Raw genomic sequence first — 26,863 nt, 5'->3', positions numbered from 1 at the left:
ACCAGTGAGGCAGCTGGTGAATGTAAGAATCACCAATCCTGTAGGGTTTTTTTTGTTTTTTTGTTGGGGGGGGGGGGGCGGCGCGCAGGGAGATTGTTGACTGACTGCCAGGAGCAGTCTCCCACAGGAAAGGAAATGCACTCACTTCCCAGGCAGAGCTCTTTATTAGTAGCTGCCAGTAAGTAGCCTGCAGCCTCTTAGCTCTTTGAGGTCTGCTTCATGCTACTCTCAGCTCCCCTTCCTGCATATACAAATATAAAACTCCAGGGAGATTATATGCTCCTGTACCACCCAACCAAGGCTCCTTAGGGGTTATTTTTAAGGGGATACTTCTGGTCCTGGAGGCAAGAACTATACACTGGGAGTGTTACCTTCAAATTACTTTTATAAAAAAGCTGTCAGAGATGTCAGGATAGCAGACACTGTACAAACAGCAGAGCCAGGAAACAAATCTAAACCCCACTTTAAATACCAGAAGCCTAGGTAGCGTAAAAGTGACAATGCACTGCTATTCATTCCAATGGGAATTCAAACTAGGGTGCAGAACGTAAATGAAGTTAATACTGAGCATTCTTATGTGTCTGTCACTTAGACTCCCTGTATCAAATCTACATTCAAATACTAACTGCTAGCAAGTCACACTGAAGTTTAAATATCGCTATGCTTTGGCAATAATACAAATCATGTTTTGCCAGTTCAATGCAACCTATGAAATAGCTAAATATTAAACTGAAACAATACTAGAATGGGTACACATTCACTTTGGGGTGAAAGGGAAGAAGAGCAGGAAAAGTATATTAAGGAAGGGAAAAAGAAGCTGAATTAAATATATTTAGATATACTGTTACATTAATTGTTTGAATCAGATGTTCATTTCTATACTTTGCATAATCCCAAACAGCCCAAAATAGCCTCTGCAGCAATTAGACTTCTTAGACTGCTTGCCCATGGAAAAATGTCTACAAGTGACATCAATAAAATGAAGACAATAACTATCTGAATATAAGAATCACTGTCGTTCCCCTTGAAGGCAACAAAGAGTCCAGAGGAGGGCCACTCGTATGATCAGGGGTCAGCAGGGCAGGCCTTATGAGGAGAGGCTACGGGACCTGAACCTGTTTAGCCTCCACAAGAGAAGGTTAAGGGGGGACCTTGTGGCCTGCTACAAACTGGTCAGGGGGGATCAGCAGGTATTGGGGGAGTCCCTGTTCCCCCGTGCGCTGCCAGGAGTGACCAGGAATAACGGTCACAAGCTGGCGGAGGGTAAGTTTAGATTAGATATTAGGAGGTGCTACTTCACAGTCAGGGCGGCTAGGGCCTGGAACCGGCTTCCAGGGGAAGTGGTGCAGGCTCCTAGCCTGGGGATTTTTAAAAGGAAGTTAGATGAGCACCTTGCCGGGGTCATCTGACCCCGGTGCTCTTTCCTGCCAAGGCAGGGGGTCGGACTAGATGATCTACCTAGGTCCCTTCCGACTCTAGCTACTATGAAACTATGTAAGGTCCAATCCAGACAAACAGAGCAGCTGTTGGTCAACCACTACTTGGCCAGCTGGCCTAGATGGAGCCACCAGAGCTCAAAAAAAAATGTTTCAAACACAGCTCCATGCAAAGTGAAATTGGGCCATTTTATACAGTACTTTCCTCAAGTACCTATTTAGGCAGAATCAAAAAACAAATTGCTACAAATCAAGCATGGAAAACCTGCTTACAGCTTGTTACTGAGAATACAAGTGGGGGAAGGGTTTGTTATTTTAAGGTGGTACTACTACATATAGGTCATCAATGCAAGCTTTTCAAATTAGAGCTTGCACCTAATTGTGTTAAGCAAGTATACAAGTTGCATTCACAAAAACAAAAAAATTTTAAAAAGCCAAATTTCTTAATGTACTTCTAAAACAATAACTATGGAACAGTTCCTTCAAAGTCTTTAGAAAAAGTGAGACAGCTGCTTTGCCTACACAACACTTGATTTCTTTAATTTGCCACATAAGCTTTTGCTTGAGGCTTGTGCAGAATCCTTCACAAATCGTAGCTATTTAGACTTTGAGACCTACTTTGGGTTCAGAAGAAATTAAAATAGTAAATAATGAAACCACTAGGACAACAGATAACTGTAAAATTGAAAGATCATTTAAGAGACATCACTTTTCTAAACCAAGTATTTTTCCCAGCCTCTTCATTTATGGAATCTTCTTCAATCACGTTCCAGCAGATCCACCTTCTCCTCCTAATCCTGTTCCACACAAATCTCAGAAAGACCATATTTTCTTGAAACAACACCCTCCCCCCCGCTCCAAACAAAACACCCTTTTTTTGGGAAGGCAGGACAATGACAAAAATCTTTTTCCAGAGGAGAAACAGAGTCTAATCTTCAGCTCACTCACCTACCCTTTCTTGCTTAAATAAAAACTAAAGTCTAGCAGCTGCTAAAGGCTGTCTCCATGGGTGGATCTATGAAGAGCTAAAGAGTCTCCAGGGCTAAGAAACACCAGAAGAGAGATCAGAAGTAGCTAGCAGACACTAAAATTGCCACAGGAAAGATTAGTTTGATTAATGGAACATCAAGACCATTTAAAAGCAAGACAATTATTAACATCTGTGGAATGAAGACCAATGAGCCATGAACTCAGGAGCAGGAAAATATGGCTCGTGGGCCAGATATGGTCCAACTGGCTGGATCCAGCCTGCACCTGCTCTGTGATGCTCCACATGAGGCCAAGCCCACCCACTCCCAACAAGACAGCTCCCATCACACTCCCACCAGCACTCTGACCAGTGTGAGCATCTTTTGACTGGGCTCTTCCCAGTGTGCTGCTCTTCTCCTCTTGCCTACAGCAGGAGCTGCTGAGCTGAAGCTTCCTCCCCACCTGCCCAGAGCAGCACAGCAGTGGCACGAGCAGAAGGCGGAGCTGCTGCTGGAAGTGAGGGGAGCAGAGCAGCACCTGGCTGGCTGCAGCTGCACCAGAAACAGCCCCACTGTGGGCCAGCCCCACTGGGGCTGGTTCTGCTCCCCTAGCCTCCAGTGGTAGCTCCTCCTCCTGCTACACTGCTTCGAGTGGGGGGGAGCTTCAGCCAGACAGCTCCTGACCCAGCATTTGGGGCTTTGGCTCCAGGTCCCAGCCACCTGCTCTGCCATCCCACCCATAGGTGGCTCCTCATCATGCCAAGTGAGTGGAGCAGGTAGAAGATAGTCAGGAGCTGTAGCCAGAGCCCCATGTGCTGGAGCAGAAACCTCCCAGCTGAAGCTTTCTCCCCCATCCCACTCAGAGCAGTGAAACAGGAACACGAGGAGGAGCTGCTGCTGAAAGTGAGGGGAACAGAACAGCCCTGCCTGCCTGGGCCCCAGCCAGCACTCTTCTCAGTGTGGCTGCAGCTGGCCAGGTGCTGATCTGCTCCCCTCCCTTTCAGCCGCAGCTCCTCCTTCTCCCAACTCCTGCCCCTGCTGCCAGACAGGCAGGTGGGCAAGCTTCAGCTGAGCAGCCTCCGCTGGAGGTGAGGGGAGAGGAGCAGAGCAGCACCTGGCCAAAGCTGTGCGCTGGCCAGGGTTGGGCTGGTGGGCACAGACTGCCCTGGGCAAGGCTTGGCCCCAGGCAGAGCACTGTTGGGGGCAGCCATGGACTACACCACCCAAGCAAGCTCTGGCCACACCCCACCACACTTCCTTCCACCTCCAGCTGGCTCCCAGGACCTAGTACCCAGGCAGCCTCCCCTCCCCACCCCACAGGCATACTGTGCAGGGAGCAGATCATGGCTTGGTCTGAGCCCCAGCCCTGAGCTATCATTGCCTCATGCCCAGCCCCATGATCCCAGACTTGCCCACCTGTCCCACTCTAAAACACTGTTCCCCTCCCACCCAAAACCCCAAGGGTGATTTGGTGAGTTGCTGCACATGCGAGGGGAGACAGAAGGGGAGGACAGCAAAGGGGGCTGCTGACCCAGCTCACAACAACTCATCAGAAGTGCCTATGTGGCTTACAGGCCTAAATAACTGCCCCCCGCCTCCCCTCACATTAACTTAACTGACTCCCTCAGCTACCTGAATAAGTAATGCCACTGCACTCTGGAGCAGGAATCAAAACAGATGAGGAGAAAATCAGTTTCCTTGCTTGAGACATGCACCCCAATTTTGGAGGACTGATTTTTGGGGAAAATGTGCATGCAGTATGCAAGTAAATATGGTATATCTTGTAAAATACTAGGAGGCACCTGAAGAAGGGTGTCTGTACCTGAAAGCTTGCAAAGAACAATTATTCCAACTATTCAGTTGGTCTAATAAGAGATGTTGCACATCTACCCAAAGAATCATGTCTGCCTATTGTCCTTAGACCAACATGGCCACAACCAACAACGCAGTAGGCCCTCTACATACTAATCAAATAACTACTAATTAAAAGAAATATCTGTAGCGTCTCCTAGTGCTTTCTCTGTTTTCACAACACTTAGCTGCAACATGTGCTATGGACCCCTAGACCCACCAACACCAACTTCTGCAAGCAGTAAGCAGCAAAAGCAAGACATTTTGAGCAAGGGAGCAAAACATTCCACCATGTTGTCCTGTAATAGTTGTGTGTCAGAATACAACCAAGCACGTAAAACCTGTGAAACATTCTGCTTGGCCATAGGCCACTATCCTAAATCATTGTACAACAGTCTTATTGTTTGCATAACCTGTGTTTTAACTTGTCATCCAATTCCAAGTGAACTAAAGATGCTTAAAGTCGAAGAATGGCAACCTTCTTCTTTTCAGCAGTATTTGTGTGACCATTCTGCATTTTTCTCCCTAACAGATACATATGCTTCTCACCCATAATTTGGAAACAAAAGCAACACAGCAACACACTGTGTGTACAACACATACACCAATTAAGATCTGAAAACCCATTTGCTGAGAAGATGATGGGAAGGAGGGGAATATGATTAAAAAATAAAAAAATAGATGGGATTTAGGTGCAAAACAGGATGATGTCACAGGCATCCTTGGCAAATAATATAGATGATGTCTGGTCCAGTCTAGAATTCACACTGTACAACTTTTAATCTGAGCAGCAAGCACATGAAGTCCAGGAAAGTGTCACTATTATAAGCATTTGAAAACACCACATGGTTTAGGGTGAAGGAGCTGTATAATGTGCAATTAAAAATCTAAAGTTTATAGCCATTATGTTGCAGTGTTGTTGGTGGTAGCTGTGTTGGTCTAAGAGCATAGGCAGGCACGGTTCCTTGGGTAGATGTGATATCTTTTATCATACCAACTGAGTAGTTGGAAAAAGGTTATTTGCAAGCTTTATGTTGATTTTTAATTCAGCCTGAAAACAGCCTAGTCAGCTACAATGACTAAGAGTAGACAAACAAATATTAATTGTTGATTAACAAATACTAACCAGAGTGTATTTTCTGTTTCTGAATTTGGAAGTTTATGCAACCGTTTGTGAAGCTAGTGTGAGGATAACAGATTCTGGTCAGATACACACAAGAACAATTCTTACTGCCGATATTTAATATTAAATTAAGAATTCTAATAAGTAGCAAGCTGCAATTCTCTTTTAAACTGGCTTAACTATTAGGGGTGCATCGACAGAGATTTTCTGGGCTGATACCAATGGCCAATTTTTAACAAGCCATATCAGCTGATATCAATCTGATTGCTGATATATGGCCTGTCAGCTTGGCGAGCAGCATCCTGCTGCTTCCCAGGAGCCTGCACCAGAGACATTGCAGAGAAGATCCCTAAACTCCTCCAGCCCACTGACCGCTATCCCATGCTCCTTATCCATGTGAGCACCAATGACACAGCTTGGAGTGCTCTCAGCCAGGTCATGAGGCGCTACAGGGATCTGGGAGTGGGGCTAAAGGGTCTCAGGGTGCAGGTGGTATTTTCTTCCATCTTCCCAGTTTCAGGCTATGGGTTGAGGAAGGAGAGGAAGATCCAGGTAGTTAATCAAAGACTGTCGTGCTGGGTGTCATCGGGAAGGCTTTGGCTTCCGCGACCACAGCCTGCTCTTTGGCGAAAGAGGAAACGAGCTGCTGGGAAGGGATGGCCTTCACCGCTCCACTGGGGAGGAGGCTCTTCTCAGCAAGACTGGCTGGCCTGCTCCACCAGGCTTTAAACTAAGCCCACCGGAGGATTGGTGAACTACTGCCACTGATGGCCCACTGAGCAACCCTTGCAATGCCAGCAGGCCTAAGCACTTAAGGGAGCCCACCCCTGGATCAATCTGTGGGCAAAGCAAGGGCCCCCATGGGGACACTTGCCTGCCTGTACAAGAATGTCAGGAGCTTGGGGAATAAGCAGGAAGAACTTGTCCTCTTGCTGAACACAAATAATTACAACATCATAGGGATAACAGAGACCTGGTGGGATTCCACCCATGACTGGACCACAGATATAGACGGCCATATCTTGTACAGGAGAAATCAAGTAGACAGAAGGAGCTGGGATATAGCTCTCAATGTCAAGGAGAGTTATGCATCCCTGCAAGCCGATATTGGCGATGAGGGTGGATGACTGGAGACCCTCTGGGTTAAAATCCATAGGGAACATGGCAAAGGGGACACAATGGTGGAAGTCTACTACAAACCTCCACCCAAAGTCAAGAGTTTGACCACGAGTTCACCAGGGAATTGGCTGAGGCCACATGCTCCTGGTCCATGGTTGTCATGGGTGACTTCAACTACACAGATATCTCGTGGGAAGAGCACTCGGCTAAATCCAAGCAGTCACAAAGCTTCCTCTCATGCATGGATGACCTCTGACTCAAGAAGTCTATGGGCCAATGAGAGGTAAAGTGCTGCTCGACCTGGTACTGGCAACTGGGGACGACAGCGACCACGAGCTGATCACCTTCACCATCCACTGTAAAGCTAGCAAGTCAGTCAGCAATACAGAAGTCCTTGACTTTAGGAAAGCCGACTTTCACAAGCTCAGGAAGCTTGTCGGTGAGGCCCTAAGGGATCACAACCCCAAGGGGAGGGGAGTTCAGGAAGAGTTGTTGCTCCTCAAGGGAGCAGTCCTTGATGCACAACCTCAGGTTATTCCGTCTCAAGAGGAAAGGCAGCAAAAGGGCACAGCAGCCCCCATGGCTCTCCAGGGGACTAGCAGACCTTCTGTGGTTAAAAAGAAAGGCCTACAAAGGATGGAGGATAGGATCCACCTCCAAGGAGGAATGTTCCGAACTGGTCCGGTCCTGCAGAGAGTGAACCAGAAAAGCCAAGGCTGTGACGAACTCCAACTAGCTATAAGGACCAAGTAGAATAAGAAGTCCTTTTTCAGATATGTGGGGAGCTGGAGGAAAAGTAAGGGCAACACTGGACCCCTGCTAAATCAGATGGGACAACTGACAACCAGTGCCCAGGAAAAAGCCAACCTATTAAATGGCTACTTTGCGTCAGTCTTTCATCAGTCCCATGGGATGCCCAGGCCCATTACACGACAGGAACGCCTGGGTGAGGGAGATTCCCTGCCTTTCATCAATGCTGACCTCATGAAGGAACACCCTGAGAGGCTGGACACCTTCAAAATCAGCTGGCCCTAACAATCTACACAGCAGCGTACTCAAGGAGCTGGTAAGCATCATAGCTCAGCCGCTGGCACAGATCTTTGAGAGCTCTTGGCACTCTGGTGAAGTGCCCGATGATTGGAAGAAGGCCAATGTGGTGCCCATCTTCAAGAAAGGGAGGAAAGTGGATCTGGCAAACTACAGGTACATCAGCCTGACCTCTATCCTGGGCAAGGTCTTGGAAAAGATTATTAAAGAGGCCATCCTTAACAGATTAGCTGATGGCAATATCTTGAGGGATACCCAGCATGGGTTTGTTGCGGGTAGGTCTTGCTTGATTGATCTCATTTCCTTTTATGACCAGGTGACCTATCACCTGGACAAGGGAGAGGAGATTGATATCATATATCTTGACTTCAAAAAAGCCTTCCAGCTGGTATCCCGTGATCACCTCTTGGCAAAACTGGCCAACTGCAGCCTCGGGTCCACCACGATCCACTGGTTGGGGAATTGGCTCTGTGGTCAGCCCCAAAGGGTGGTGGTTAACAGAAGTCAATCATCACAATGCCCTGTGACCAGTGGGGTCCCCCAAGGCTCTGTCCCTGGAGCTATATTGTTCAACATCTTCATTAGTGATGTGGACATTGGAGTCAGAAGTGGGCTGTCCAAGTTCACCAAGGATACTAAACTCTGGAGTAAAGCATCCATGCCTGAGGACAGGAGGGCGATCCAGGCTGACCTTGACAGGCTCAGAAAATGGGCGGATGAGAACCTGGTGGTGTTTAACACCAAAAAATGCAAAAAAAATGCAAGGTTCAAGAGGAAAAACCTGCAACATCCTTATAGGCTTAGCAGTGCTACACTGTCTAGCACTACGGATGAAAAGAACTTGGGGATCATGACTGACCACAAGATGAACATGAGTGATGCTGCGACTAGTAAAGAGAGCAAAATGATGGTTTGCATCCATAGATGCTTCTCAAGTAAATCCCAGCACGTCATCCTCCTGTTGTACTTGGCCTTGGTGAAGCCGCAGCTGGAGTACTGCATCCAGTTTTGGGCTCCACGATTCAAAAAGGACGTGGAGAAGCTTGAGTTCAGAGAAGAGCCACGCACATGATCAGAGGTCAGGAAAACAGAATGTACGATAACAGGCTGAGAGCTATGGGGCTTTTTAGCCTGGAAAAGTGCAGGCTCAGGGGTGATCTGATGGCCACCTATAAGTTTATCAGGGGTGGGCACCAGTATCTGGGAGAACATTTGTTCACCAGAGCACCCCAAGGGATGACGAGGTCGAACAGTTATAAACTCCAGCAAGACTGTTTCAGGCTAAACATGAGGAAGAATTTCCTTACGGTCCAAGCCCCCAAGATCTGGAATAGCCTGCCACTGGAGGTGGTTCAAGCACCCACATTGAACGCTTTCAAGAGAAATGTGGATGTTTATCTTGCTGAGATCCTATGACCCCAGCTGACTTCCTGCCTCTGGGGCTGGAGGCTGGACTTGATGATCTTTTGAAGTCCCGTCTAGCCGTAATGCCCATAAAAATTTATGAAATCCAACTGGTATGTCTGTTGTGGAGGAAGGGAAATGGAGGGGGAAGATGGAGGCCCTTGCAGTGAGGGAGGGAGTGTGGCTGGGGCAGAGGCAGGTGCTGTCCAGCCGGGGCAGGATACAGGATGGAGCTGTGGCTCGTCCAGGGGGCAGCTTCCACTGCTGCATGCACTCTGAAAGGGCATTGGGGGGCGTGTGCCCCTGGATCTGTGTGCAGGGCAAGGATGGGCCACTGATGTGGGCTGGGGCCAGTTGCAGGGCCAGGCTCTTCCCAACAGAGGGGCTGCACTCAGGATGGGCAGCAGTAGTGCTAGGAGGGGGGCTACAGTGTGGGCTGAAGCCACCCCAAAATTAACTATAACTCCCCCCATACCAGTGCTGCTGACCGCCCCAAGCACAGCCCCCACCCAGCCCCTTTGCCAGGAAGAGCCCAGCCCTGCCGCCGGCCCCAGCCCACAGCAGCAGCCCACCTTCGCCCTGCAAACAAATCCGGGGGCATACACCCCCCATACCCTCCCTGGAATGCATGTAGCAGTGGGAATAGCTCCCCCCCCAAGCCACTCATGGCTCCGTCCCACGCCCTGCCCCGACTCTGCAGCACCTACCCCAGCCCTAGCCCCTCTCGCACCACAGGGTCCTCAATCTGCCCCTCCACACGCCTTCCGGCCCCCCACCCTTTCCCCCACAACAGACTTACCAGCCAGACGCTGCTCTCCACACTGCCAGGCTGTGCTCCTGGTCACCTGCACGCATGCGCACAGCATTTATCAGCAACATTATCAGTCACAAAAAGGCCAATTGCCAATAATGTCAATTTTCCTTACATTGGTGCCAATACCATATGGGACTGATGTATCAGCACACCTCTATTAACTACAACAACTTCATGGTGGTTTGCACGGCAAATTCTCCAGTGTAGACAATATTTTTTGCAGGCTACATTCTCAATCCTTAGAACCTTCCAGTAAAGATATTAAGACATAAACATAGCAGGCTGCATGCTGGAATGACTTACTGTCAACAGAACTGTCAGTCAGTGGTAGCTTGTCATATTTTAGGCTTTAAAGTTGCACCTATTTATAAAGTGGTGAATTACAATATTGTTTAAAGTTTTCTTTTATATTCAGCCTTATTTAATCATTGCTTAAGTTCTGTATAGCCTCATTGTTATCTGAACTTTTCATTTTGCTGGTGTCTGCAATATCAGCTGGCCTTGCCTCTCGCAAGCAGCTTATGGCCTTGAGTTTGCTTGCATGATGTTTCTTTCCTTTTCTATCACTGTGAGAAGATTTTCTAACACAACATAGTAATAGTTTTGTTGCCAGCTCCAACTAACTGAACTTGGCACTAACATGCTGAATCAGAAGGATGAAATGATTGGATACGTTAATGAAAGGTGATAAGGGAGGCCAATGGACTATGCCCAAAGAAAGACACCGAAAAAGGCCAAATTAAGAGGTGTGCTCATGATGGGTCTGTTGAGCAAAGGAATATGCTGACAGGGAAAGTATGGACAATAAGTTGACTGCAGAGAGACCAATCCAGAAGCAAGGAGTCATCAAAGGAGTGAACTTAAAGAAAAGCATAAAAGGGGGCAGCAAGAAAGTTAAGTGTGTTGTCGTTATCATCATCATAAATCCAGCCTTCAACACCTGTCTGGACAGTCCCAGCCAATGACACACACTTTGCTTCAGGAACTGAATGGCAGTCTTTTCTGTTAAGCTGAGTAACATCTGGGATTGGGATACCATTGTACTAAGTGTTTTTCTCTCTCTGAATACAGAAACTGCGAAGACTTGTACTAATAAAGTTAGACTTTGATTTTAGGACACTGAGTTGTCTGTGTTCATATTTCACATTCCATTTAAGGGTTAACTGTGCTTTAACACTCCCTAAGCGCTATCTGGCAGACAGTAGTTTTAGCAGAACATGCTTGCAAAGTTTTGAAACACATCTGCCCCATTGTCTAATCTTTTCTGTTCTTAATGAAACTTTTCCTAAAAACAGAAAATATCAGACACCAGCACAGAAGTTTCAAAAGACTACTGAAAAAACTAAAAGGGAAACTATTCATTTTACAAGAGATTTTAATCCCCCACAAGACCAGGATGATACTCAAAATTTACACAGGTTTACAAACACACAATGAACAGCCTGTAAGCTAGCAACTGTAATCTTGAATAAGATTTTTTTTTGCTAAGCTTGAGTGTTTTTACAAATCTTGAAACCTATGGCCTGGATAAAGAAAAAAAGATATGAAAGCCATTAAACAGATATCATTTTTCCAGAGCATCATGATCAAAGAAAAGAGTGATACTAGTACAAAAAAAAAAAAAAAAAAAAAAAATCAGAAAAATTAATGCTTTCCTGCACTGCACATGACTACAGTATGCTGTCCAATAAAATATCACCACAGATGGTTCTATGACAAATCATATTATCACCAGGTACAAAATGACACTTTGTCAACTGTTTAACAAAACTGACCTGCAAACAACAACTTGGGATCAAAATGGTTCCATCCAAAAAATAAGTGTAATTCTACAGTTTGAAGTTAGGACAGCAGATTTGGAGGAGAAAAAAAAAAAAATGATACTCTAAACAAAATTCTCTTTTATTGAAAATAAAAACAGAAGCAGGAGAGGACATCCTCCAAGCCCTTAATCCTTTTTCAAATGCAAAGAGGTAGAAGTATAAAATCCTCTAGAAGCATCTACTTAAATGTTCATTATGGCAGTACTAAATTAAATTATTAGCAAAGTAGTGCTATGTCAAATGATTATTCAGGGTTACTAAATCTCTTTTTGTATGCTGTTCTCAGTTTTACCAGCACACTAAAACCAAATCATTTAAACTGAATTACTACTATGTCAGCATGGGTAAATGGACAGCTCTTTGACACTTGACCAAGTGTGAATGCCTCCTTATCCAGACTTGAGGAAGAACACTTGATGCCCAAAAGCTTGCCTAACAGCTCCCCCAACTACACTATTGATGCAATATTTTGTGATATTGATAACACAAAAATACCTGGACCATTACAGCAGCAGCAATACACCAATTATCCTTATCCAAAGTATATCAGAAGAAAGTCCCAACAGAGCAGTTTCTTCTATGACACTAGCAATTCAAGAGATTTGACTAACTCTTGTACTGATCAAAGAATAAAGGTTTAGCCCATTTCAAGCAGAATTTTATTTTATTTTTCTGTGGTTTCCAATCCTGCAGACATGAAGAGAAGTAGGATGAATGCTCGAATGGAATACAAGGTAACCAAAGTTGCCAGTTAGTACATTTGATGTCACTAATGACAAAATAACACTAAAGCATTTTGAGAAGAAGTGTACAATGAATAAACATGCACTTTTACCTCCAGAAGGCATTTACCCTATTTATTTACACATGAAATTTGGCAAAGAGCAAAAGAAACAGAATCCAGAGCTCCCCACTGCAATTTTCACATTTATAGAAGTAAATGTCTGTTGGTTCAGAAACATTACCAATAAGGAAGGGTCCCAGAGAAGTAGATGAACATCACAGAAGAGACAAATACCAATAATGAAAAAAACCCTTTAAATTAGATACTGCTATAATTCATTTTAATCTTTGAAATATTATCAATTTCTAAAAAGCTTCATTTTAAAATCAAAGTTCCTTTATCAAAAAAAAAAAACAACTTTGAAACCTCAGAATATAACTTTGGAGTTGAGTTAGTCGGTCATAGGCTTAACTACTTAGTTTATAATTTACTAATGCAATGGATTTGGATAGTGTTGTTCATGAAGTCTGTTATCTAAGGTATTTATTAGATTCTTTAAGAGTTAAGGGTTTATAATCCAATTAAAATTCAAGGCATATTATGATGTCATCATTGACAATACCTTCCTAACTTCTGGCAGGTGCACAGTGTGGAGAAGAGACACACAGAAAGGACTCGGGGAGAGCTCCTGTGTCCCGGAGGCTGGGTGGGACAGCCACAGTGGCAGAGAACTAGCAGCCAGCTAGCTGAGGATCTCAATTAAACCACGAGAAACCAGTGGCAGGACAACAGCCAAAGGGAAATAAGGGCCGGGAGCAGTGCAGCTGAGCCCTGCCAACACAAGTACTAATTTTACTTTTGTTTTCTGTTTTGTTGGTTTGATCAACATGCCTGTGTCTCTACAGGTTGGAAAAGTATTATGTCAGGCAGCCAGAGACTGCCTGGAGAACTTAACAAGGGAAGTTATGCTCCCTGACTGAAAAATAAAACCCCCGAGTGCAAGAGAGAACTAGGGACAGCAGCCTGGAAAAGCTTTATTTCCTTTCTTTTGAATAATTTTCATTTTTGGGTTAAAGTAAGAAGGGGGCTTAACCCCAAGCAAGATTAGACCCTGGACTTACCTGTGACTGCAGAAGAAATCGGGTAGGTTGCATTGACTCTAATATGTTGAGAAGCCTGACAGGACACGCTTGAGCCTAAAAAATAAAAATAAATTTGCTGGGTAAGATTGATACAAACAAACAGTGACATAACATCTGGGTGGCACTAGGCAGGGTTGTAGGGGAGCTCAAAGCCCCAGAAGAGACCTATTAGGATACAACCGTGTCAAGTGGTGGCTAGAAATACCATCTCCTGATCAAGATCATCCTTTAAAATCAAGACATGGCAGACGAGAGTCAGGACCACCACCAACAGTCAGGCAAATGATCATGATACTGACGGTCATGGTGAGGAAAGTTCTTTATTAGAATACCTTTCGTTTTAACGCAGACAAAAACTTTACACACAGTATTCTACATTTTCTCCATTTTTTTTTTTTTATAGTCATCTTTGTTGTCATTTCTTCCTTCCAGAACAGACACTGAATACCGAACAGATGAAGGGCTCTTCAGTCTGGGATATTTTCCCTCGAAGACAAAAATACTGAAAACACCTATCTATGATCTTTAAATAAATATCTATTGCACCATTCTTGTGCACACTGTGAGTGTCTACACGAGACACTTAATGCACAGTAGTGCATCACAGCATGGACAGTGCTAATACACTACCATGCAGTATTATTAAGCTACTGCACAGCAGTGTCACTAAAAAGGCATTTGCCAGAGCTACTGCACAGTAACTCTAGTTACTGCATATTTAGTTAGTATTTCATTAAGCAAATAAATGAACATATATAGACGCACCCATGGAGGAAAACCTCCAGACCCCACTGAAACTTTTCAGAGAAAACTATCAAACTTGAGGCCTCGATCAATATCAAGAAGACTAAAGGGCTCCATCAGCCTGCCCTGGGCCATGAATGAAACCCCCTCCTCATATTACTATGGAGGGAAAGACCCTGGAGGCAGACTAGCATTTTTCCTACCTCAGTAGTTACCTCTCTCAAAGAGTGAGTGAGCATTGACAAGGAGACCCAGCACAGAATCTGGTGTCTCCTTTGGGAAATTGCTTCAGTGTGTCTTTATTCATCATAATCTTGAGAAAAACACCAAGATCCAGGTCTACACTGCAGTCATCATCCCCACCCTCCCCTACATATAGGAAACGTGGGCAATCTACTGCCATCATCTCAAGAGCCTAGAGAGGTTTTGCCAAGGATGCCTCTAGAAAATCTCCACATCAAATGGGAAGATTGGTGCAAAAACATCAGCATCCTTGCTGAAGCCATGTTACAAACATCGAGTCAGGGATCTTCAAGTACCAACTTCACTGCACTAGACATTGCGCATGTGAGTGCCCAAGTCTCGACTCCCAAAACAAGTGCTCTACTCCCAGCTGAGTAACAGCCTGAATCTCATGGTGGCCAGAGGAAACACTGAGGGCATACCTCAGAAAATGGAGGCTCATATCAAGAGCTGGGAGGAGCTGGCTGCTAACTGACTCCAAAGTAACGGCAACCTTAATTAAGTGGTAGCCCATTTTGAGATAAAGCATCTTCCCCTTGAAACAGAGAAGAGAAAGCAGAGGAAGGAAAATGAAAGAAATCTTGGCCTATGGCCTACTCTCTTCCATGAAAAGGCTTGCAACTTCTGCAGATGGGTCTCCTCAAGACCCATCAATGAGACATGGTACAGATCATCCTCAAATACAGGGATTGCCAATGACACAGTACTGTTAAGGAGTCAATAGTTTGTTTAATTTAGATTAGAAGCTTCAAGAAGAAAGGCCAGCCTTCTATGTTTTACATGAAGTGCTTTGTCCACTTAGAAAAGTCTCTCAATAAGTAAATAATACCTGGTGTGCGACCTTGTCATTCTACTCCTCTTCCTCCCAGCCAATACCTTCGCACTCATGACTCACAAGGAATCTCTCACGAAAAACAAAACTAGGTATACATGCTAGATGATGTGTTCTTGGTATTTGAGGGAAATGAGAGGTATGGTATCAAATAGGGCTGTGCAAAGCTTTGCCAGCTGTTTCATTTCAATGCTGTTGCAACTTCATAGACATAGACATTAGGGCTGGAAGGGGCCTCGGGAGATCATCCAGCTCAGAACAGTGTAATCAAAATAAAAATGAAGGGCTTCAAAACAGCCAGTCAACAAAACAAGGCCAGTCAAAATGTTTCAAACATCCCGAGTTCTGAAGCAGCAGCCAGGTGGTGGGAAGCAGGAAAGAACCAGGGCTGTGCTCCACCTGCAAGCCGCTGGGAACTGAGCCTGGCGGGGGAAGTGCCTCCTGTCCCCGTCGCCAGGCTCCATCCCCAGTGCTGGGAAACTCAGGGTGCTTATGCTGTGCACATGGCAGGGGAGGACCTGTTTGAGCTATGTGCAGCTAAAAGCTGCAGGTGGGTGGTACGCATGGCCGGGAGGGGAGAAAGGTGCTAGTAGGCACTGCTAGGGGTGGAAGACACTGGGGGGGTGGGGGCTCCCACCTCCTCTACATGGTCGGAGGGGAAGGGTTTCACCATCAGACCCAACTGCAGAATGGCTGGGATCAGAGTCCCAGTACCTGCAGTGGTGGGAGTCAAGTCACACCAAGTATAATGTAAGGACAGGGTCTCTTCTACTGCAGGATAGCCATGCTATCCTGGACCCTCCTCCATGGTGGTGACATTTACCCTTTTTTTTCCCCATTTTTTCTGGGGATAGGATTCTTGTCATAGCACAGGGTGTAGCAGTAATGTCAGCCTCCGGGGGAGGAGGAGGGACGGTGGCAGTGCTTCCTCCATATCAGAGGGGCTAAGCTGTGTTTGATCCTAAAGTTTTGCATGGCTGCACGTGGCAGATTACCACCCTTAAGGGACCAGCACCCACCTAGCCTCAGGGTGGCCCAGGGAAAGGGTTTTCTGGGATGCTGGGAGTGGTATGGGACTAGGATGGGGTGGCAGTTGTAGGCACCCTTCTCTGACTTGCCCCTCTGTTTTGGGACCCTGCCAGTGGTTGTGGCATGGGGCCTTCTCATCCTATTTCGTGGGCTAACTTTTATAACCGCCCCTCCCCCATGTCCCTCAATGGGTTAACTACCTTTTTTATCCCTCTTGACCTATTCAATTAATCTTTGCTCCTCAGCAGTGCCTTCTCCCCTGTCCTTTGTATTTAATTTCCTTTTTAATTAGAACCCATGATTTCTGCAAGTCAGCTCATAGTATCTGATGAAGCAGGCTGTTGCCTACAGAATCCTATGCCATTCTGAACAGTTAGACCCCCCCCTATGCATTACAGGTATAACACAATTAACTGGTTAAATGCAATTACCTTAAGACCAGCTACATATGAAAAGTAGCTATCGCACCATAAAAGCCCCCAACCAGCTATGAAGTTAGACTTCAAAAATGTGTACTAGCTTTATAGTTGGTTGCTATCAAGCTTTAATTTGCATATGTAGCAGGGTCTCCCTATTAATGGAGGCACAGTTTGAAAAGGCCTTATGTCTAACGAAGAGAAAGTTTTCTTTGGCAATCACAAGAGGTCTAATCTATTGTCTTCTGCAAAATTTTAAAATACCATTAAGAAGTAGGTCTGTGTTAGTCATTCTCCTATGAAGAATGACAAACTTTATTTTTAGCATAGGCTGGTTTCCTCCCAATTCAAATTTTTCCATAAAGAGTCTACTTATTTTATCAAAATTTCTAGTGATTTTTAACTGAACAAAGGTTGTAAAGCATGGTCAGACCAAAATGACTTTGAATCTTTAAACATAATGATTAAAAAAGCAAGATAAGATTTGTGGCTTTAGAGGATTATATGTTTTCTTCCTTTCCCTGGTTAATGTTTCCTCAATATTTCCCATTTTCTGTACCCCAAGTTTGCTTCAAATATTTCAAAAACTATTCTACTTCAGGGATAACATGTTAACAACACATGATGAGTTGCGCTATCACTATTGCCCATGTGCTGAAATGTAAGAGCTCCAGAGCTTCTGGCGATTGTTATCCATTCTAAAACTGAAAACGCTTCTTTGGTTTGTTTGGGTTATTTTCATAGTTTCATAGTAGCTAGAGTCGGAAGGGACCTAGGAAGATCATCTAGTCCGACCCCCTGCCTTGGCAGGAAAGAGCACCGGGGTCAGATGACCCCGGCAAGGTGCTCATCTAACTTCCTTTTAAAAATCCCCAGGCTAGGAGCCTGCACCACTTCCCCTGGAAGCCGGTTCCAGGCCCTAGCCACCCTGACTGTGAAGTAGCGCCTCCTAATATCTAATCTAAACCTACCCTCCGCCAGCTTGTGACCGTTATTCCTGGTCACTCCTGGCAGCGCACGGGGGAACAGGGACTCCCCCAATACCCGCTGATCCCCCCTGACCAGTTTGTAGCAGGCCACAAGGTCCCCCCTTAACCTTCTCTTGTGGAGGCTAAACAGGTTCAGGTCCCGTAGCCTCTCCTCATAAGGCTTGCCCTGCTGACCCCTGATCATACGAGTGGCCCTCCTCTGGACTCTTTCCATATCGTCCACGTCTCTCTTGAAGTGTGGCGCCCAGAACTGGACGCAGTACTCCAGTTTGTTAAGGCATAAGAAATTAAAATGGTTCAGGGAACTGGCAGCCCTTCTCTTCAGTGGCCTGATACATGCCTGCTAGCAGGTACAAACATGCACACACTTGCATCAATTATTTTATATCCATTTAAAATTTGGTGAAACTGTGTACATAAATACATAATCTATTTACACTTTCCTTAGCTTCCTTCAGTATAGATTTCAAAGGTAGATATTGTTGTCCATCTAGAAGTTTGCAATAGTTTTAATTAAAATCAGCACAAGTTCTGCATTTAGACAAATATTTAGTCACCAACTCAAGCGTCCACTAGGTCAGTGATTCTCAACCATGGTGCCATGGCACCCTGGAGTACCCAGAGATGCTCTCAAGGGTGCCATGCAATGTTAGCTCTGTTATGTGTACAATCATGATTCATGAGATAAACCCAGAGTTTTCAAATAGGAATCCATACCGTTAAAAACATTCTGACCTGCTGTGGTCTTTTTGAATTCTTTGCAACAGAAGAATTGCTCTATTTTTCTGTAGATAAAAAACAAGTGAATACAAAAAAGGATTTTTTTGTAGGTAGCCTTCATAAGAAATCCAGTAAATAAAAACAACCTAGCAAGTAAATACTATTCAGCATCACAGGTGGTTCTTCCACACTCTTGCAGTGTCCACCATACCCCATAAGACTAGAGAGCACTGATACTAGCCAAGCTACTCCTGATATGAGAAATTAGTTAGAGTGTCTATCATCTTTCCCCAACAATAAGCTACATTGCTGCTTTAAATAATACATCTGCCTAGCAATCCAGAAATGTTCCTACTCTTTCTATTTCTGCTTCTCTTTAATGCACCTCATAAATATTTCTTCCAGAATTTGAAAGCCAACTGTACAACAATAGGAATCTGAAAGTGAAAAATGTCATTAATGCATTGTGCAAGCTGAGATAAGTGCAAAAGCAGGCAAGAAACATAGCTTCACCTGCATTTTTTAAAGTTCTAAATCTGCGATTGATTCTTAACCAAGGATCTGCTGTACAAGATAAAATAAACCCAGGGATTTCAAATTAGGAATCCATAGTGTTAAAACCATTCAGACCTGTTGTGGTCTTGCTGAGATCTTTGCAAGAGAAGAATTGTTCTACTAATTTTCTGTAGACAAAAAACGAAGTGAAAATTAAGAGCTCAAATTTTCCACAGAGCGCACCAAGTATAAAAAGGTTGAAACTCACCATTTCAAATCAGGTCTGTCCATCTCAGAGCCTGTGAGGGCCTAATGTGTGGCCCAGAGGCCCAGAGTGGTCTGGCTGCCACTCTCCTCACTGTTTTTGATGCAGCAGTCACCAGGGTCTCTGAGCTCCCCCTCCTTCCCCAGCTTCTGCACCCCTTCACTCCTCCACTCCTGGAGGCAGGGTTGGGTGGCACAGCAGGAAAGCACCAAGGTGCCTGTGTGGCATGCATAGCAAAGGGGAAGCTGGACTACTTGCTGCATGGGGGGATCTGGGCTATCCATCCTGCACGTGGTGGCAAAAAGGGGAGCTGCCCCCACAGCGAGCACAGCAAGAGAGCCAGGATGCTTGTGCTATACACAGAGTGGACAGGGACAAGTATTCATGCTTGACATGCAGCAAGGGAGGGAGCCACGCTGCCTGCGCTGCACCAGCAGCGAAGGGGAGAATTGCCTGGTCAGAACCTCCGGCCAGGAATGGGGTGAGGCTGCATGTGAAGCAGAAAGAGCCGGGCTGCCCACATAACAATCAACATGCACAGCATGCAACCCTATAAATCAGTGGCCCAGATGGCATGCAACCTCTGGCTACCAAGAAGTTGGACAACCCTGTCCTAAATAACCCAAAGGGTTATTAGTAATGTTACTATTAATGACAGAGAAATCAATTTGCAACATTTTTAAATTCAAGAGTGTTCCTTTAGCTTAACTAATTTTAGAAGTGAAATCTAACACAGGCCTTATTAAAAAGGGACACTTATGACCAAAAAAAGTCAATACTGCAATTTATCAAAGACTTTTTTTAACAAGACCCTTTCATCACATCTAGAGGGAGAGAAATATGAAGAGAAAGTTAGATACACTTTAATAAGCTATAAGAAAAAAAAGAACACTCCCTACCCACAAACACATCATATTCTAACAGATTAATACCAAGGTGTCCAATTCAGACTTAAAGTTTGAACATGTTCTTCCTATACATCTTTCAACCACCTGGAAGGATGGTGAGATTGAGAATGAGAGAAAAAACATAAGTATGCTGAAGTTGGGCAACAAGTAGGAAGCACAACAGTCCTCAATACTCCTATACTATTATTAAGAAAAACCTCAAAACATCAGTGACCACACTGAATGTCTATAGCCAAGTAACTACTAAAGAAAACATTCCATACTATCAGTAAAGTATGAGAATATTTTCTTAAAACTTGTAACACACATCCCACGAGATGGAAGACACTGTATATCACTAAACTGTTAAAATAACTGGCCTATATAGCAAGTTTACCCAACTGATGTGCAAAATAAATTACACATGCATTTCTATATAGCCTCAAAACTACTGCTCTCTAAAATTAGAATGTCTGATGAGCAGTACTTTCCCCTAGAAAATCCCTTATCCTTATACTCGTAAAAGTATAAATCAGATTATGAATCAAGAAACACATTGTGGAGTTTAACCCGGACACGCACTCTCTGTCTTTCAGTTCACAACTGGCTTGCTTGTCAAAGATTCCTCCTCAGACTCTGTCCCTGAAAATTTCACTTAGGATCTGAAAGTCTAACTGGGTTCTTTCTGGCTCCTGCACCATCAGCAATAAAGATTCTATACACAGAAATCTAATTAGCAATTCTTGCAGTGCTGATGTATAAGCCAAAAGAGAGTCCTGGTTACTGAACCCTATGCAACAGCTAACAAGAATAAAAAAAGTGCATTTGTCAGTAAGAAAAGACCACATACGCACACGTAGTAGCTGCACCACATAAGAAATGGCAGGATCTTTCACCTCCATCTACTCTTCTTCCCACATCCCTCAAAGAAACTGATATTCATTTCAGAAGTTTCAAAATTAAATTATATTTACCAAAAAGCAACTCAACACATCCAGGACTTGGGGAACCATCACAATGACAACACTAGAGAAACAAATTCAGACTTCCATACAATCAATGTGTGAAACAAGACACTTGCAAAATTGTTTTTAGATAAACTGGAATCAGTTGTAACATTTCAGAATATATTAACTTGTATCAAACAGATTCTGTTTCACCAGATCGCATTCTTTTCAGAACAGAGCTGTGGGTTTTCCGGAAAATTTTGAATTGGAAAATGTTCTGGAAATTTTTCCAGTGCGCTAAATAGAGCGTGATCTGATTTAGCATGTTTATTTGACTTATATTTAGTCAACAAAACTAAAAAAGTACACCCCATGTTAATTATGTCCCAATACCCACAAGTATTTGAAATGAAATATTTGATTAGGAAAAAAAATTAAATACAGCACACTTAATGTGGTTTAAATGTTCTATTCAAACAAATTCAAAGCTTTATATGGAAAGAAATTATTTTTATTGTAATACTTTTAAAAATGCAAAGACAATACACAATAGCATGTAATCTCTTATACTGTTTAAATTTAAGAAAAAAAATGACAGCACTGAAAACTGTTGACATGCTAATTTTAGCACACCCAAAGAACTGCATAATATGCCATACTTTGGTTTTGATTTGATCTGCACAGCCATTTAGGTGAATTCATACCATTTAATACCAAATTATGGGGCAAAGTTAACACACCAAGAGGGTAGGGAATGGTTTCAGGTGGATCTGGATAGGTTGGAAGAATGGGCAGAATGAAATAGGATGCAGTTCAACAAAGACAAGTGCAAAGTGCTGCACCTGAGCAAAATGAACCACCAACACACTTACAGGCTGAGGGATGACCTTCTCAGCAGCAGAAAGGAATCTTGGGAGTCATAGTTGACTCCAAGATGAACATGCGTCATCAATGTGACAAAAGTGATCAACAAGGTTAAAAACTTTATCATGCATTAGCAGATGCATGATAAACAGGTCCAGGAAAGTGATGTTTCTCTTCTTTGCGGCACTGGACATGCACAGTTGGAGTACAGTACTGCGTCCAGTTTTGGGCGCCACACTTCAAGAGGGATGCAGAGAATCTTGAGAGGGTTCAGAGAAGGACCACTCATATGGTTAGAGGCCTGCAGACCAGGACCTATGAGGAGGGACTGAGGGACCTAGATCTCTTCAGCCTTCGCAAGAGAAGGCTGAGAGGTGATCGTGTGGCTGCCTATAAATTCGTCGGGGAGGGCAGCCAGGAATAGGAAATGCTGTGTTTATTAGGGCATCCCCTGGAGTCACTAGGAACAATGGCTACAAATTGATGGACAGCAGATTTAGGTTGGCCATTAGAAAGATCTTCTTCACAGTAAGGACTGCCAGAATCTGGAATGGGCTTCCAAGGGAGATGGTGCTCTCCCCTACCTTGGGGGTCTTCAAGAAGAGACTAAACAAGCACCAGCTGGGGTAATCTAAACCCAGCGCTCTTTCCTGCCCAGGGCAGGGGGGTTGGACTCAATGACCTACTGAGGGCCCTTCCAACCCTAAGTTCTATGAATCTATAACTTGATTTTTTATTTGGATTATGTGAGTGTATTTAGCCTTCTGTTTACAAATCAATAAAACATATATGTGCTTTCTCATACACTTCCTAGGGATAATCGCCTGAAAAAACATTAATTACAACTTTGAAACTGCCAAGCTTGCCTAATATGGTATTGGCATCCATTCATTGTTACTAATGAATTTTATGAAATGATGAATTTTTAGAAATGGAAAATTTCCCACAGAAAAATAAAGCACTGGAAAATTTTCTGCCACACAGATCTGTTTCAGAATGAAATTTTTTTCCTAGAATATCTAACGCCTTTGCCAAGTGACATACTCCTACGCTCCATGCACAATCCAGCCACCACCACAGCCACATGCTCCATGCATGCCACTTCACCCTGCTTAGTTTCCACGTTTAAATTAGGGTGGGCACGAACATAAAAAGTTGTACAATAAAAATAATGCAGGCAATAAGTTCATCAAATTGCTACTTTCTAGTAAAAGTGTTTGTTTTCTTTAAATAGTGCCTAACACACATGGAAAGCTGCGTGGTCTAACATTGGGGCGGGCAATTATTTTGGGCGGAGGGCTGCTTACTGAGTTTTGGCAAGCCATCGAGGACTACATGATAGGCAGCCGGGGCAGATAAATATTAATTTTCTAAATTTTATTAGGGGCCCCCTGGGCCGCATTTTGCCCACTTCCATCCCACATGCTAGAATAGTGGTTCTCATCTAGGGTGCTGCAAGACCCCCTCAGGGGTGCTGTGATGCAGGCTCTGCTGCCACAGCAGTTGGCAAAACTGCCTCGCATGCCAGGCTGTGATAGAAGCACTCTTCCTGCCTTAGGGCACTCTGATAACTTTCTTCCCAGTCTCCTTCCTGCTCCCCACGCTCCTCCTGGAAAGAGACACATAGGCCAGGGTCCATCTCTCCACGGGTCTCTACTTCCAGGAGATGCTGTACCTAATTAGACTGGGAAGAGCTGCAGCATGAACGACCTCCGTCATCTGCTTTAGAGTTAATGGAGAACCTGAAAGTAGGAGGAGCATCTGCATGTGCCACAGCCCTTCCCAGTCTGGCTACCCAGCAGCTGCATAGGGCACTTTTACTTGACAGCAGCAGCACCCAGTTGGGAACTGAGGCAAGATGAACACAACAAAGGTTCGCAGCTGGGGATGCTGCCATACTCAGTAGCTCTGGAGGGATGCCCTGACTGAAAAGGTCAAGGACTCCTGCCCTAGACCAACAGGAACTTTGAAAACATGTCACCTATCTGAATCCCCTTGCAAATAAATTAAGATGGTTGCCTCAAGAAATTAAAATGAATCACTTTCAGCAACACTTTCAGTTCAGTAGCTATTACATACTTCATGGCATACAGGTACGCAAATTATTTCATCTATATACCTATCCATGAGACAGTCAACAAATTCACTTTGATAGCAACCTTAAGCAGGAGTTTGACCTCTCTCCCCTCTGGCTACCTTTGCAGTCATTTAAAACATATTAATGAATGAGGGTATACCAATTGACGGAAGCAAAATGAACCAAGGCAAAGGCCACTTTCCAAACACCTGCCTCACCATGTCATAACTACTTCACTGTGAAAGTGAAACTAGCTTTTGCCCTATTGCTACTAGTAATCTGCATACCTCTACAAAAAAGTAGGCTATAGCAAAACACAGATCAGACACTTTTCCCAGGGCAATTAATAGTTTTCCTTCATAAAATAACCTACAGTTGGTTATCCCATGACCAGGCCAAGCTAGAAGATGTTTTTTGGGCAGGCTGGGAAACGTCTGTGCTAGTCTGGCCTGGATGTTCTCTAGCACCTAAAACTCAAAGTAACCCTGACCGCGGGCCCCCCAGTCAGAAAGAAACGGGGCAAGAGGCATTCACATTTGAAGCTGGTCCCGGAACCGCCGAAGCAGAACCCTCCCCCACTCCCCCCCCAACCGGTGAAATCAGAAGCCGGAGAGGCGGGAGATGCTAAGGGCAGCCGGCGGCTGGGAAACGCTGCAGCGCGCCACCGAGAGGAAGATGCAAAGCCCCCAGACGGCGGCCAAGCTCCGCCACAGCTCTCAGCGCGCCGGTATCGCGGGGGGGACGACGACACGACAGAGAGCTACGGCGCGGCCTGAGCTACAGATGTCACCGGCTTCAGGCTGCTGCAGCCGCCGGCCTCGGCGCGCACCGCAGCGGGCAGCACAACAAAGGGCCCCGAGCCCGCATCGCTCCCCCGCGCGGGGATGCGCTCGGGCTCCGGCGGCCCCGCCCCCACCTCGCGGGGGCCTGCCCCAGCACCGGCCCGCACAACAAAATATAAACAAAGCGGCCGAGCCACCGCCCCGGGGGTCTTCCCACCCGCCCCGGCCCACGCCCGCCCGCCCGCACTCACCTCGCCCACCACCGCCGCTGCCGCCGCCGCTGACTAACGAGCCGCGCAGGCGCACATTCACGCCCCGCCCCCCTGCGCCGGGCACGCCCCGCCCCCGTGGCCCAGGTCCCACCCTCCGCGCCCCGCAATCTGCACCCGCAGCGCTCTTGGCGGCCTCTCCCGGCAGCGGCTGGACACGCCTCCGCGCCCGGCTGCGGCCCCGGCCCCGGCCCTGGCTCGCCCTTTGTGCGGAGCCGTGCGATAGGAGTGGCGCTCCCAGAACAGGGAGGCCGGGAGTGAGGCAGAGAGATGCGTGAAATGCGCATTTATAAATCCCTCCCCGCGCCCCTCCTGCCACCCTGGCCTTTATGAATCGGGATGTGGCAGCCCGGCGTGGGGAGCGGCGCTGTGCCTGCCTCAAGGCCTCACCGGTCACCTGCAGGGACCAGAAGGGTTGTTTTCCCTCCGGAAAGCTGCTGCCTCCTGAAAGAGGGTTTCGCCGGCCTGGAAAGAGCCACACCTAGGGCTGCTCCTGCCCACGCTGGGAAAACCAGAGCCCTGCTACAAGAGGTGCTGGCTGCCCAGGGCAGCGTGGCCGTCGATGTACCTCAAGAACAGAGGGCAGTTGCATTTTGTCCCCACCACCATGAACAGTCACATGCCTCGCGTGGCTGGGGGCGCCCAAGGGTGACAGCCAGCGGAGAGCTCCTGCGGGCACCTGCAACCCCTGCTGGTGGCGGTCCATACCGAGAGGTGGAAAAATAGAGGACATAAAGGCATCCGGTTTCATATCATTAGAGAACAGAGGACCAGAAAACTGGACCGTCCTCTACAAAACCAGACGAATGGCCACCCTAGCTCAGGGCCATCCGGGTTGCCACATCTGAGAGTGGGAATGAAGTTTTCCCCTCTGTTGGGCTGAGGAGACCTGTGCAGACTTTGCTCTCCTCTGTAGCATGGGGTTTTGCTCTCCTTTGTAGTCCTGGATTCTCTTCCTTGGATTTGTGTGTTCGCGTATGTGTGTATCAGCTGGTTACTTCCCTCATTGCTTTGGCAGGGCAGTGGCAAAGTCTCATCTCTGCTTGTACCAAGTGCATGCTATGGTGCTCTTGGGGCATAGGCAATGCATGAGGGGGCACAGGCAGGTGACTGGCTGCTGGTGCCCCCACACCCTCCAAGACTCAGGAGGCACCAACCACCCATGCTTGGGGCCTTAGTCTTGTGCCTTGTAGTTGTGTGTGAGTGTTTAAAGCAAAGATTTGAGGGAATCCTTGGGTAAACAGACTGGACTTGATAGGCCCCTTCCAGTCCTGTGTTCTTTCAGGGACCAGGGTTTTCTCTTGTCAGTAGTCAGGGTCTAGTTCCTGTTCAGTATGCAGGGATGGATCCAGGCAGGGGTGCACTGATACACAGACAACCCCCCTTCCCGATTCCTATTTCACCCAAAGTTTAAACCAACTGCCTGGCAGTGACAGCAGCATTTTGAGTCAGAAAGTGCTGAGGGTCTCACTTGACTTTATGGCTCATTATAACCTACCTGATCCCTCCTAAACTCTTCATGCCACAGATGTTGATGCCCCTCTCTTCTTTTTAATGGTCTGGATGTTCCATCAGTCATCCTTTATTCTGCAGTCCTGTTGTCAACTAGCTGTTCCTGGTAATGAGGCTTGTATTTCACAGCCCTGCAAATTGTTTTTAACTCATTCCAGCAAAATTATATTTGTTTTTGCTTCCATCTTAACCTGAGTAAAACAGCCCTAGGCCCCTAGCATATTAGTATTTGACACATCTGACCTTTGGTGCTTTTATCATTTCAGTGCCTGTTATTTGGCATATTGTCACTTAACTGTGACGTCTGGAGCTTTTTTGGAACTAATGATTTCTAGTTCTTT

General features: G+C 45.7%; 1 protein-coding gene across 5 annotated transcripts in view; it reads right to left on the bottom strand.

Annotated features, from left to right (window-relative positions):
• Nucleotides 1-25,054, bottom strand: part of MAPK8 (mitogen-activated protein kinase 8) — a 133,507-nt gene extending 108,453 nt beyond the window's left edge. For all 5 annotated transcript variants that reach the window (XM_090058738.1, XM_090058739.1, XM_090058737.1 and 2 more), the window contains exons 1-2: nt 24,993-25,054; nt 13,431-13,505 (exon numbers count right to left, since the gene is read on the bottom strand). The gene's annotated coding sequence lies outside the window, so the exon portion shown is untranslated. The remainder of the gene's footprint in view (nt 1-13,430; nt 13,506-24,992) is intronic.
• Between the last annotated feature and the right edge of the window lie 1,809 nt (nt 25,055-26,863).

The sequence above is a fragment of the Crocodylus siamensis genome, chromosome 7 (assembly GCF_052110815.1).
Source record: "Crocodylus siamensis isolate JL-2025a chromosome 7, ASM5211081v1, whole genome shotgun sequence".
Taxonomy (NCBI): domain Eukaryota; kingdom Metazoa; phylum Chordata; order Crocodylia; family Crocodylidae; genus Crocodylus; species Crocodylus siamensis.
This window is presented reverse-complemented; position numbering and strand designations above follow the sequence as displayed.